This window comes from Periplaneta americana, chromosome 6 (assembly GCF_040183065.1).
Source record: "Periplaneta americana isolate PAMFEO1 chromosome 6, P.americana_PAMFEO1_priV1, whole genome shotgun sequence".
Lineage (NCBI taxonomy): Eukaryota > Metazoa > Arthropoda > Insecta > Blattodea > Blattidae > Periplaneta > Periplaneta americana.
Genome location: NC_091122.1, coordinates 9,018,057 through 9,033,460, shown reverse-complemented (window position 1 = coordinate 9,033,460; position 15,404 = coordinate 9,018,057). Strand labels below are relative to the sequence as shown.

General features: G+C 34.6%; 1 long non-coding RNA gene across 3 annotated transcripts; it reads left to right on the top strand.

The window, feature by feature from the left end:
- The first annotated feature begins 1,230 nt into the window (after positions 1-1,230).
- LOC138700975 (uncharacterized) lies at positions 1,231-13,998 on the top strand. 3 transcript variants are annotated; one of them, XR_011332417.1, is made up of 3 exons: positions 1,231-2,783; positions 9,575-9,762; positions 11,091-13,998. It is a non-coding gene; the product is annotated as an uncharacterized lncRNA (long non-coding RNA). The 3 variants fall into 3 exon arrangements; XR_011332415.1 differs by lacking the exon at positions 1,231-2,783 and adding an exon at positions 6,206-6,425; XR_011332416.1 differs by lacking the exon at positions 1,231-2,783 and adding an exon at positions 6,208-6,396.
- The last annotated feature ends 1,406 nt before the right edge of the window (positions 13,999-15,404 follow it).

The following is a 15,404-nucleotide window of genomic DNA, read 5'->3' as shown; positions in this document are numbered from 1 at the left end:
AACAAAAGCCTTTCCAGTATTATTTTCAAAACTCAAGAATGGAGAATGTGTTCCCAGAGACTGGCTAGTGTGGAGTGAAACAAATCAGTCACTGTACTATTTTCCCTGATTTGTTTCACTCCATACTAGCCAGTCTCTGGGAACACATTCTCCATTCTTGAGTTTTGAAAATACTGTAATACTGTTTTTGGAAAGGCTCTTGTTTTCGGACAACACATTCAATGACACAATTTGTCTGCTACTTTTTAGTTTTCAAAGGTCGCTCAATTTCACACCAACTTAAAGCAAAGTTCTACTCCCTTTCTTAATATCTTCCAATTTTTCTTTCTTTCCTTGCGCTTCTCAGCTCCCGACTTATGCTTCTACTTGTCCATTGTTCACTAATTTATTAGAAAAACGACAACGAAAAGACGAAATATACTATGTAGACCCTACTGGAAAGGAAACGTGATCCTGCGACTTGAATTTGGGAGAATCCACTAGCATATTGCAGTGGACCAGCAGGGGATTGGTATTTAAGAGGACGAGCCAATTGAACGAGTTCGGTAGAAGCGACGGGAACATATTTCAGGCAAATGCCGGGGCCCTCAATTGTCGTGTCGGTGAACGTTAACGTGGCAAACCGATATTCTATTATATAAAAGTTAGACATTTACATAATGAAGTGGTAGGCTAATTTGTATTAATTCTACTATTGTTGGTTAATATGACAGATTCATGTAACAAATGTTCTTACAAAATTTTATAGTACCGGTATGTATCTGTGAATAATTATTTGTGATAATGAAAAGTAATCAGACTCACTCAATCTGACGGGCCCTTACTGCTCACCTGCTCACGGGCCCATATGCACTTGCCCCCTTTGCCCCCCCTTCTCGGCGGCCCTGCTTGCATGTATTATTATTATTATTATTATTATTATTATTATTATTATATTCATAGATATTACATTAAGTATTGCAGCCTTAAGATGTATGATGTAAAAAATTGTGATTGATTTGTGTATTTCGATATGATTTATATTCTGGTATTATAGGATGGGATTGTTCCTTGCAAAATTTATTTGACATATATACTGTTGAATAAATACAATAATTGTTTTCGTTTCCATTGTTATAATATTTTGAAGTTTTAAGGGAAATTTAGTTACTTCTAAGGAAAAAATAAGTAAATGCTAAAGAAATTTTAATGGATATCATTGGCGACACTGACTTAGAATGGCAACGACCACAACGGCGGGAAGTTGCGTCAATATGGTATGTTTCTACGTTCTTGTAGTTTGCATTTATTCGTTTGTGTTTCCATCACTTTCTGTGTGAATATTCGCTATTTTGTTGCGTAGTTCAGGGGACTAGCGAGTAAGTTTACGCCGTTAAATAAAGCGGTAAGTGAGAGATGCTTATAATCCGTAAATAATACGGATGCATTCAGTTGTGCAGCACACTAACCTAACCTCTATCTAATGTTGATGCCGGATATATAAAAAATTATACTTCAGCACAATTAACATCAAAGAATTCCAAATTTATTAAACATTCGACTTTATTATTATAGAATAGAACAGAATTTATTACTTTGCTATTAACCTTATTACAGTTGGCAAATAGATCACGAATTCATTAATTTACGAGGACAGTGAACTAATATGATAAATATTCGAAAGATGGCGTTACTTTACTAAACTTATCCACCATCAGTTGTCTTACTATACATGTATTGAATCGATTCAATACACTAATGCGTTTAGTATTCTATTAATCTTACGATGGCTAGTGCATCACACACAAATGCTCCTGACTCATCACAAAAAACCATTAACTTCCAGGAATTATGTAAGGCCATTGACACAGACAATGAAAGTAGTATAAATTGGTGCATCGAACATGGATTAATTCCAGATAAAACACCAAAAACCTGTACTAATTGTGCTGCAGAAAAAGTTGTGTGGCAAGTAAGATCGAAATATAAAACTTTTCCGTACTGCCTTAAATGTAAACAGTGTAAATCGGAGTGTACAATAATAACAAACACGTGGTTCGAGAAATGTAAAATCAGCGTCTTTCAAAGTTTAGCATTAATGTACTTTTGGTTAATGGGTGTGAATTTACCAACTGCTGCCGGAGAAGTAAATGTTAGTGTAAACACTGCACTTGACTATTACAAATTTTGCAGAGAAGTGTGCTTCATTGCTATTACGAATCTCAAAGAAAAAATAGGTGGTGAAGGACATACCGTAGAACTCGACGAAACACATCTGACCATCAGGAGATACGAGAAAGGGCGACTGTTAAAAAGTGAAAAAGATCAATTATGGATATTTGGCGGCATTGACAGAAATACAAAAAAATGTTTCGCACTACCAGTCAACTCCAGAAATGCACCTACTCTGTGCAGTATAATTAGAGAATTTGTTCTTCCAGGAACAAAATTATGTACCGATGGATGGAAAGCATACAAAAATCTACAAGAAGAAGGATTTATTCACGGAATAGTAAACCATAAAGTGGAATTCATAAATAGTGAAAATACAACAGTCCACACTGAAAATATAGAAATAATTTGGAAATCTCTGAAAAATGTAAAAAAAGAAGGCCGACCCAGTGAGTCAGACCATCTATACATATTTGAATTACTATACCGCCTTTACGAGCGTGCAAACGGAAGAACAGAAGCTCATCAAATGTTCTTCGAATTTATAAATAACATTAAAAAAACATACCCGGGCTATGGACAAATTGGATTAACACCCAGAACTTACACCAACACAGAAGAAAAACATTGAGGTAAGTTAAGTGCTACATTTTTATTAAAATAGTTTTGTGCGAGATCGTGCGTGTTTGCTTGGTTTCCGCACAAAACCAACCCGCGGTAAGTCTATAATTCCACATTCAGTATTCCCAACCGAACACACACAACAATTTCCCTCTTCTTACCGCTTAAGTGACATATTGATTTTACTGCTTTAGGCTTTTAACATATTATTTTTTAGAGACGTTCAATATAGTAATAATTATAAATTGGAAACTTACCACTGCAATTTCACCTAAATTGCGCTGTTAATTATTGTTTTTAAATATTTGCAAAAATTAAGTAAACTCTACAACTCCCCTAAAATTACTGCATTTCGTGATGCATGTAACATTAAGGAAGCCATTTGTTTTAAGTTCGCATTTATAGACTGAGAGAAAAAAAAGACGTATATCACGGCTTGCTGGAGTATAGTAAACACAGAAAACATTTTAAAGCAACAATGTTGAAGATAGATATTTTTGTTTTGCTAATTAGCCGTCATTGAACAGAAACCAAGATGGAGATTTCATTGCAACTAATTAGAAATTCCTCTTTCAGGTATGTAATAAACGATCTTCGCACAAAATAATGTACGATACACGAGCGGTATGTTTTCTTTCAATTCTCGGAAATTAAAAAAGCTCAACTACGTTTCGCTTTTTCAAACTTCTCCTCGAGCATGAAAACTTCAACATACTGCTCTTGTAACGCATATTACTATTTCGTACTTGCATTGTAATGTGATGTCATATAATACTATTACCACAGTCTAGTACAGCGTTTCTCAAACTTTGGTCCGTGGACCACCTGTGGTCCTCGATGTCTGCCCTTGTGGTCCTTCAAAAAAGACAGAAGAAAAAATAAAATTCAATCAAATTATGTATCACACTATAGCTGAAAGTCTCAAGAGTTTGTAAATGACACATGGCAATCGCCTTTCACTTTTTCTCCCAGTACTGACATTTTATGAAATTTATTTAACCTACCCGTCTATCGCTTTCCCACTCTTCTCTCAGCAACAAAAGAGGGATTTAAAGCACTATGAACGTGGTGTTTCTCGCCATCTTTCCATGCAAATCTGGCGCTGTGTCTGTTACCCAGCTAGGGACCACCCGAATTCATAAGAGGACCAAAGTACCGAACCTTTTCATGTATTTATGACTTTCTTAAGGGAACGCATAGGTGAAATTACTAAATCTTACAGTTTTCATTTTTTTTCTCAAAGACCAAGGACACTAGAATAAAATTATGTGACACGTTTCCTTATTAAGATGAAATAAATGGCAGGAATTTTTTTCAACGTGATTTTCTTTAATTTTCGACGTGTCGAACCATTTATATATTAATTAATTAAATTAATATATAAATGGTTCCACACGTCGAAAAATCACGTTGAAAAAAATTCCTGCCCTTTATTGCATCTTAATAAGGAAACGTGTCACATAATTTTATTCTGGTGTCCTTGGTCTTTGAGAAAAAAAATGAAAACTGTAAGATTTAGTAATTTCACCTATGCGTTCCCTTAAGAGATTTGCTGACACCCAGTCTGCACATTCAAATGGTCACGTACTGTACGTCGTACAAATAAAACATGCAAAATTGCATCTCTACTTGTTGAAAATTGGGCATGTTTCTGCATTAATTTTTTTTTTTATTTCTGTGTTTGCAAGCGACGATAAAAGAAATTTTCGTCTATTAACATTAACTTAATTAGTTAATATTAATATAAAATTAATTGAATTAAATTAATTTTAATTAATTATTTCTACATTAAAATGTAAGTATGCTGGTATTATAAATGATAAATTTGCTTTCGAAAGGAACAAGAGTAAGGTGGTCCGCGGAACTCTTCTGGCTTTAAAAAGTGGTCCCCACTTCAGAAAAGTTTGAGAAACACTGGTCTAGTATATTATTTATTTATTTATTTAATGCAGGGCTGTAGAGTTTATCTTTAGCCGTGATAATGGCAACATGCAATAGTGTGAGACAAGTAAACAAATATACAAATAAACAAACATTGACAAGAGTACAAAAATAATTCATCTCAGCAAGAATCTATACTAATAATAAATCTGTAGCCGAAATTTTTCTGATAATTTTCGATTTTCCAAAAATTATTGGTCCTAACATATATAATTAATCACCCTGAAACCGAAAATCGCTTTTTTGAAATTTTTGTTTGTATGTCTGTCTGTATGTTTGTTACCTTTTCACGCGATAATGGCTGAACGGATTTCGATGAAAATTGGAATATAAATTAAGTTCATTGTAACTTAGATTTTAGGCTATATGGCATTCAAAATACATTATTTAAAAGGGGGGTTATAAGGGGGCCTGAATTAAATAAATCGAAATATCTCGCTTATTATTGATTTTTGTGAAAACTGTTACATAACAAACGTTTCTTTAAAAATAATTTCCGATAAGTTTTATTCCTTGAAAAATTTTGATAGGACTGATATTTAATGAGATAAATGAGTTTTAAAATTAAAATAACTGCCATCTAAGGCCGTGTAATGAATTAAAAAACAAATGACTTCGTCTATAACGGGCCTTGGACAGCAACAATCGAAAGCTATGAAAGATAGCCTACAGATAATGTTTGTGTGTTTGAAGTAATATCGGAAGCTAAATTAACCGATTTGTATAATTAATTATTAATTCACCATTGGAAAGTGTAGTTCCTCTAGATGGACATAATGCTATAATGTTATTACAGTAACTTCTGAGTGAATTGAGAACAGGTGAGATTAAAATAGTTTCTAATGCACAGAAAACTTGATAGGCTATTCTGTATATTCGTTTCCTCTATTTCCTAAAATAATTTTTATGACCAAATGAGTGGTCTCTGGATCAAAATGATCGCATTTTAATTATGCAAATACAATTTAAATTAAGTAACATAATAAACGATTTATCCTTCTATCAAACACGAATGTTCCCTGGATCAAATGTCCTATTTTAATTATGTAATTACTTTATATTTATTTCTAACGGTTGCAGCGGAGCGCACGGGTACGGCTAGTAATGGAATATATTTATATTTGGAGGGCCATCATCTTCTCTCTTGCTTCCCAGTACTTCTCTACCAGTGTTCTGGAGGACATATTGGGACAACCCATTAGATGGTCTGAGTCCATTACGATGTTGCAGAGTGGGCAGTTAGGATTCTGGAGTAAACCAATGCCGCATAGATGTTTACCCAAGCAATGATTGCCTGGTCTAGTATATACAGCGATGAAGCTCAATACGTAGTAAATATGCATCCATAGATAGTTGCTAACAACTAGGATCGCTAATATCGCCTCATTACAGACAATGCGAAATAGTACCGGCACAGTCTATTGTTCCTAGCACCCTCACAACTCGTGACTATATAGTAGACTGTGCTATTACGTCATCCAACTTATTGATCGGGAAAACAGCGACTCTTCTACGCCTACGCGTAAAAGATCCATCTTACTTTCTTAGTATCAGTGGTATTGAATGTCGGTATGGGGACGCCGTTATAAATCACGACTTTAAGATCATTTTTAACTCATTTCTTGCATCTCGAAGTGTGTTCCGACTGCCTGAACAGTTTCTCTAGAATCTAATACTATTACAGTGTGTATACGAGTAGATTTATGAGTGTTGTGAGTGTTGACTGCGTAAACCCATATCTTTTAGCCATTTCATTCCGCATCAACTCCCTATCTAAATCACTAAATCCAGCTACGGTACTTTAGGCCTAGTTTCCAAACTGATTTGTTTTTGTGTTACATCTGCCATATCATTAACAGAGCCATTCCATTGTTACGTATGTTATATTCAGTGTGTATTTAGAATTCTGTAAAAATCTAAAAATGATATAGGAAAGTAATCGGACATTATTCACCAAACATAGAGTAATTTATTCTTCATACAGCATATACGCACATTCTGTAAATTTCAGTAAATCACCTAATATTTTTCCATAATTGACTGTTAGGTATGTTACAAAAAATAGACATGTGATTACATCGCTTTAAGATGTAAATTTCTGTCAAGTGCATAACATTAGAATTTCAATGTTTTTCCTGGCAATGCAAAAGATTTTGTTCTTTAAACTGGCATAAAGAAGATATAAATCAGGCACTAAATTACTTCGAGTAAAAATAGCTAATTTATGGAAATAGTAGAGGTTTCTTTCAGAAGGGGGAAGAAACACGAGCAATTGAAAGTTGTTTCCTGCGTAAATAAACATTATTTTTTTTTATTTAAAAAAATTAGCACTGAGAATCACTTTACCATGGAATGGCTCAACAACTAACATTCGAATTTGAAAGGTGGCGTCAGTGGCAGGAACCATAAAAGCAAATCCTATTAAGGGTCACGCGCCCTTGAAGCAGGTAGAGTTCTATTGTAACACATCTTTGCACAGAATATATTATTTTAATGTACCGAAGTACATATGATATTTCCATGCAGATATTCTGCGTCATCATACTATGAGAGAGTAATGGAACGGAGAAAAATTCTCTCCGGCACCGGGATTTGAACCCGGGTTTTCAGCTCTACGTGCTGATGCTTTATCCACTAAGCCACACCAGATACCCACCCCGGCGTCGGACAGAATCGTCTCAGATTAAGTTCCAATTCTTAGGTTCCCTCTATTGGCCGCCCTCTGCACTACGTCATAGATGTCTATGAACGTAGGTCTGAAGTCCACACATGTGCTGAGGTGCACTCGTTATGAGTGACTAGTTGAAAACCCGGGTTCAAATCCCGGTGCCGGAGAGAATTTTTCTCCGTTCCATTACTCTTTCATCGTTTGCACAGAATGCCAAAATCGGTCAACAAAAATATTAAAAGGGGTAGGTGAAAGAACGGAAAACATCTTCAAGTGGGTGATATCAAATAGTGAAATAGTACGAAAAAAAATTGTATAATGTTTTTATCATTCCATCGGGGTTTCTCCAAAATTTGACGGTCATTATGACTGATAAATATATAGGAAATATGTCAGGACTGATAAAATTTACGTTTCAACAGTGTTTTTTTGTTATATCGGTTTTTCAGGTCTATATGACTATAGGATATCGGTAGTGTGTTTATGAGAATATATGTTGGCTAGATTGGAGAATGGGGTGATGTCATGTGGTCGACGTATGTGAGAAGGTTAGTGGGTTAGTTGAGGTGATATCTCAGTGACATGATGTCGACGTATGTGAGGTTAGTTAGTTAGTTAGTGTGATATCACAGTCTACTATATACAGTCGCGAAGCTTGAGGTGTTTTTTTTTTTGCAAATCTCGTGATAAAGCGCCCCAAGTGGTTAGCAACTAGAAACAATAGACTGTCCATGGTCGACTTTGGACTGTGTCGTATTTCTATCGAGTGCTAGCTCGTTGCGTATTTCATATTAATGATTGTGAAATGTTCGTTATTGGTTATAATGAAAATGTTAATGGCTAAAATATAATAATTGGAATAATAATATGGGACAAGGAGGAGACGTTTGTAGTGCTATAAATTGTAGCAACAGTAAGAGAAAGAGGCCAGAGTTATCCTTTTTCCGATTTCCGAAAGATTCAGAAAGGTTCCTGGCTTTCCACAAGAATGCTGTGCAGAAACAAAACTGTTAATTTGAAGTTCTTTGTGACTGTTAGAATACATTATATCCTTAAATTTCACAATGAAACGTTTCAGTCTAACCGAAAGGACATTAGATACCGGTTAAAATTCTGTCACTTAGGCTGCTGAATTTCCAGAAAAATAAAGGTTAGGTCTACTTTTTTTTTTCAGAGGATATATTTTTAATTGTAGCTATTAATTTTGTTATTATTTTTATGTGTTATTTTACTAAAGACGTAGAAAAATTAAGTTTGTTTTAATGAAATTTATTGATCACGTTTTATTTTCAATTCTGGTGGGATTATTATTGCTTAGGCCTACTTTTTTCTTCAAAGGATATGTTTTTAATTATAGCTGTTAATTTTGTTGTTATTTTTATTTGTTGCTTTACTAGAGACGTAGAAAAAGTCTGTTACAATAAAATTTATTGATCACGTTTTATTTCCAATTCTGGTGTGATTATTATTGCTTAACCTCATCCCACTTTGTTAACTACGTAAGCCTACACTACAAGTACCGGTACACGTAAGTTACTCCATTAATTCATATTTCCATTATTATTGTTGTAAAGGGAAATGCAAATTAATATTTATTGGTTCCATAGTTAATTATCGCTATAATCTTGAACAAGTGAAGCTATTATAGTAAATTTCAGTTCGTTTTGAACAAACAAAAATTATATTAACTTATTTCTTGCAGGTATCTTCGAGTTTATGGTGGAATTTAATATACTTCATTAAAATAATAAATTAACTTTATGCATTTAATATTTCAATAATGGAAGGAAGGTGTTAATTTTTCCAAAAGAACACGACAACGAAAGTGTAACATATCTTGTCGGCTGCTAGGAGAGAGATTTGAGATGATGAGGCGATAGTAGCGATCCTAGCGGTGGGCAACTACCCATGTTTGCATTTTTACTACATATTGAGCTTCGCGACTGTATATAGTAGACTGTGATGATATCTCAGTGACATGAGGTCGACGTATGTGAGAAGGTTAGTGGGTTAGTTGAGGTGATATCTCAGTGAGTTTCATTTACTCGTCGTGTTGGTTTACGTCGGCCATGTTGTGACGTCAGAATCGTTTGGCAAACTTGACGAAAATTAAATGATATCCTATAATAAAAGAATCCCGGTTTTTCTTGTACAGAGGTTTGACTGTATTACCGAAATTTCATTATGTTTCAGATCTAAACACCAGGGCCCAACTCAATTCATGGACCGAGCTTAAGACGTTGTTTTTCAAGAACAAGGAGGCATTCAGCAATGCGACGAATGCATCTTGTGGTGCTTGCAAAATTTGCACAAGGACTTTGTCACACCAGATGTGTTAGCAATGTGGCTGACTCCAAAACAATTGCTGCTCCCTGTTTGAGGTAATAATTATTAAATTCTTCTCTTATTACGTTTTTTGTGAACTGTGTTGTGTAATATTGTGGTGAAATGAACACACTAAAAATAGAGTTGTCGTTTTCATCTGTCACCTGTGTGGAGTTGAGTTGCATTCCCGAAATCCACACTGAATTCCTTGTTAAAATTAAATAAAGCTCTTTTAGGCCCATAACACACTTGAGTTTTCGCTAGCGAGAAATGTGTTGCGAGAAAGAGGCGAAGACCCTTCCTCCACACACTTAGCGAGTTCTCGCTATCACAGATCACACCTCGCTATGATCATCTATGCACTGCCTTCATGCAGAAAGCATTTTTCTGATTATAGTAATGACTCGTTGGGGGGGGGAATATTATAGGTTATGTATTTACGTATATTGTCGTACTTAAATGTATAACCTCTAAGTATATTGTCGTACTTTACAAATTACGTACGAACGCTGTGTTAAATCTGAGTATTCAGATGATGAGGAAATGAAGTTATAAGAACATATTTTGTTCATGAAAAGAAGACGTAGGCCTAAAATTAAAGCCAGAAATATCTGAAAATCACATTGTATCTTACGAAAATAAGGGCGAGTTTTGGACACTGGTTTCGATTTGAATGAAGTTACATTTAGGCATTATTTCAGGTTCAATGGACCACAGTTTTTTTTTGCCATTCATGATATGATAGAGAATTCTTTGCTATATTCTGATTAAAATTACGTAAACTGTTAAGACATATAGATACATTATTTCAAATGTTTAATCAATACTATTGAATCTCATCAAAATAAAATATAGCCCTATTTATTTTCAGATAATCTGATATTTGTCTCCAGATTTCTTCTTTAAGTTTTGTGTTTTTATAGTTTTCATCCCGTGTATCATATAAGTAGACCTATGGGTGACATTGTACTGTACAAGTTCGATAAGTTTCTGACTGCATTTTATCAGCCATCTTTCGTCATTTTCAAATAAAAACAATACAATTCATCGCCACCTGTGATATCTTTTTCTACATTCAATCGTCATAAAGAGTATAAATGTCAAACATCTTTGATAAATGTGTCAAGAAAATTCGCTGAGCTACCGATTCCAGCGAGAAACTCGTGCAAGGTTTTTGCCTCGAATGAGAATCTCTTCCAGTGTGTGGACGTCCATTTGAATCCGTGTTATCAATTTTTTAATTTTCTCGCAACACATTTCTCGCTGGCGAAAACTCTGCAAGTGTGTTACGGGCCTTACTATTGTGAAATTGCAACTTGTATTAATGACCTTCAATTTTCATTCTTTCTTCCTCATGCTGCTATTAATTTTGTGCTGTTTACAGATACATTCCGAGGTCCTGAGAATGACTAAAGTGGGCTAGGTTCTCTTATTATTGTCGCAAGGAAAGAATCTACTTCTGCCATTTCTGGTGAAAAATGTGGAAGTACAAGAATCAGTGCTTGGCCTTGCAGCTAAGCATTCCCCCCTTCCTTCAACCTAAAAGGGAGACATCAGGCAGCAGAAAGGCGAGTGGCGAATTCAGTTTCTATTGGCTGGCACATGCTGTTAGCAGAACAAGATTGTAATAATTTCTGTAATATGTGTTTAAAAGAGAGAAGTTTGTTTTGAGTGGGGTTATTGCTTGTGGATGAGCTGTCTTTTCTTGCTTTATTGCTTACTTTTTATTATTCTAATTGACAAAATACATTGCATAGGCAAAGTCAACAATTATCAACAGCTTAGGTTATTTAGCGTCTGAATGAGATGAAGGTGATAATGCCAGTGAAATGAGTCTGGGGTCCAGCACCGAAAGTTACCCGGCATTTGCTCATATTGGGTTGAGGGGAAAACTCCGGAAAAAACCTCAATCAGGTAAGCTGCCTCGACCGGGAATCGAACCCGGGCCACCTGATTTCGCGGCCAGACGTGCTGACCGTTACTCCACTGGTGTGGACAACAATTATTAATTTTGTTCAAATATTCATCAACGGAATAGAAACTTTCTTCAATCAAAACTTTTTTTTAGTTTAGTTTTAAAATTAGCAATTTATTATGTAATTTCAACCCAATAACATTTGGTGATTTAGACCTACATCAACTCTTAATTTATTAAATGGAATATGAGACGGGACAATAATTCAAAGAGAAATGGTATTTGAGTAACTGATCAGTCAGGAGTAAAATTACATATGGCTAATGTTAACTGTAAAGCGAGATGCTCATCTGTAATACGGGTTCTTCTATTTGATTTTACAATGTTCATTTTTGTAAAAAAAAATTGTTCGTATATAATATAGAGCCATACATGGCTGTGATTTTGGCTGCATAAGTCCTCAGATTAGATTATTTTAATTTGTTTAGCAATTTGAAAGTACTAACACCTTTGGAATCTTTATACTGTCTTTCCAAAAAGACATGTAATTTAAGAGATATAAGACTTCCTATTGTAATTCAGGTCTTACTGTCATTATTTCTAAGCCAAAAGGATTTCCATGCAGTTGAAAATCAGTTTCAATTTTTTTAATTGAACGAATCTTTCGTTATGAAAATGGATTTGTAGTTTATTCAAGAGATCAATGTAATATTGTAGGCTAATATGATATCTCATATACAGTATTGCCAAATGAGTGTAAGCAAGGAAAATTAAATGCCATCTTTTCTAATAAAGTTTGATTCCATAAATCTGTAAGTAAAAGAAGAGAATTGATGCTGTTGTACGTATGAACTGTATTTTTTATTATTCCCTTGAAGCAATCTATTTAAAGTGTTGAAGTGTTCTGAAATTTCGGAAAGGAATATCAAATCTATTTAAAGTGTTGAAGTGTTCTGAAATTTCGGAAAGGAATATCAAATCTAGTAGCCAATTTTCCTCCAATTTGGGGATTTCTGAGTCTTGTAACAATAATTATTTATTAACATTTTGAAATCCTAGGGTAGTGTAATATACCGGTATTTCAAAATAGGTAACAATTACCGGTACTTACAGAAAATTACTGCACCTTTTCCTTCATAAAAGCAAGTTATTTTACGCTTGCCAAAAACCGATGGAAGTATTTTTCCAAGACTAAGTCACTTTACATCTGTATAATCTGGAAAATCTGGTATTCTTAAGCCATATCCTGTAGGAGTTTCCGGAATTTCCAATGTTTTAAATTGACTTTGATAGATAGATACTTTATTAATGCTGAAGACATTTACAAATAATGCATAGCAACGTCAGTAAAAAAAATAAATAAAAACATAAAAAATTAATATTACAAAATTCATCAAGACTATACAAAGGGTTTAAAATCAAATATGTCTTAAGCTTGCGTTTAAAAGCATTGATGGGTGATTCCCTTACATGAGCGTTTCTCAAACTATGGTCCGCGGACCGCCTGTGGTCCTCGAGGTCTGCCCTTGTGGTCCTTCAAAAAATACAGAAGAAAATAAAAATTCAAACGAATTGCGTATCTCACTATAGCTTAAAATGTCAGAGTTTCGAAATGGCACATGGAAATCGAATTTCACTTTTTCTCCCAGTACTGACATTTTATGAAATTTATTACCCTACACGTCTATCGACTTCCCATTCTACTCTCAGCAACAAAAGAGGGATTTAAAGCACTATATACGTGGTGTTTCTCGCCATCTTTTCCCTGCACATCTGGCGCCGCGCCTGTAACCCAGCCAGGGACCACCTGAATTCATAACAGGGGACCGAAGTACCGAACTTTAATTCAACTTTAAAATATAAATATACTGGTATTAAAATATGCTACGAAAATGATAAATTTTCTTTTGAAGGGAACAAGAGTAAGGTGGTCCGCAGAACTGTTCTGACTTTAAAAAGTGGTCCCCACTTCAAAAAAGTTTGAGAAACGCTGCCATACATGAATAGGTAAACCATTAAAAAGTTTGACTGATACTGTTTCAAAACTATTTTGAGTAATGTTGAATTTGTTTTTATTAAGATAAATATTTGAACAATTTCGTGTTGGATAATTATGTAAATTAGAACAAAAATGTATTTAGATAAATTATTCTTATTATAAATAAGGCAGCTCGAGGCATATAAGAACATCAATGTTAATACACAAAGCTTGGAAGAGAATGATCTACAATGGGTGCGAGGAGAAACATTGCAGATAATCCTCATAGCTCTCTTCTGCAAAATAAAAAGTTTTTCAGTTGGATTATGATTACCCCAAAGCAGAATACCGTAACTAATATGGCTGTGTATATAACCACAATAAACTGAAATAAGTGAATTATGATCAATATTATAACTGAGGATCCTTAACATAAATAATCCCTTACTTATTTTGTGTGCATTAAAGTCAATATGAGATTGCCACTCCACTCAGAAACAAATGAAGATCATAGTGGCAAACATAGAGTAAATATATACTCTATGGTGGCAAATGCGTAAAACAAACTCACTGCCGTTTTGATTATATTGCATCGTGTTATGATCTAAACGGCCTTGTGCAAGTTACAATGTTAGTGAAGACATCTGGGAAGTTCGAGAGTTACTAAACACAAATGTAACTGAACTGTTAGCTGTAAGAGCTTATAAATCTATAGTTAAATTTCCAGAAACCGAATACAGTTACTGTCATTGCAAGTTATCTTGAACCTTGCATCCCCTAAATCTGTCTTTCGAACTGCTCGATACGGCATGTACTCATCAACGTAAAGGCACAGCAAGGATGCCCCTCTCTCGGGTAACGTGACTCTTTTCAGAAAACGTTGGTTCTTTCACTTTACGACTCTCTACTGTAAAAGAACTTGGTTCACTACAGACATCATCATCTCACGACACTCTGGTTTTGAGAGGAGAACATGGTTTCGTAGCAGGTTTTAATTAACCTGTAATGAGTAAGTATTTAAATATAATCGTGTATACATTCCTCCTCTCTCATCTGGGCTGGGGACCGGCAATGGCGGAGTTACTACAACTATATATATATTATATTATATGGCCTACATGACTTATACCTACACCTGATATGTACATATTCTTATAACAATATTTTACAAACTTATTATTTGAATTTACATTAATTTACAATTATACACAATCTATATCCCTATCATTACTGCCATCATCATCATAGTCTTCAAAAATTTATTATTTCGTCAATGGCATCATCCATTCGGAATTACCTTCTTAATCGTAGGTACTACTTTCTGAACAAGATAGAATTCTTCGATTGTATCCCGAATGACACGTTGATCGAAGTTGTCCACTTCAACTTTACAGAAGTCCTAATTCTGGAATAAAATAACATGTTTTGCAGAACTATAAGAAAATAATAACTTACAAGAGTAATTCATTATGTCGCTCACAGTACACACACTAATTTCTAAACATTACATACCTATTCTTTCTCAGAGTACTGTGAGATTCATTTGGTTGAAATTCAATGTTCTTCTTAATTCTCTTCACGGAACTAATACTTTTGCCAGAGTATTTAGCCGCTCTCTCATATTCCTTATCAAGAGGTTCCAGCAAACATTTGTTTAATTTTCCTCCTTGCAACACTTAATTATATTTGCGATAATTTCTCTTTCTCCGCTGTGGATAACAGCGTTACTTTTTCTCCGCGGTGGTGTGATTTCACCATAATTACTACCCTGTGGTTGCTGCTCCATGTTAACACTACTGGTACGC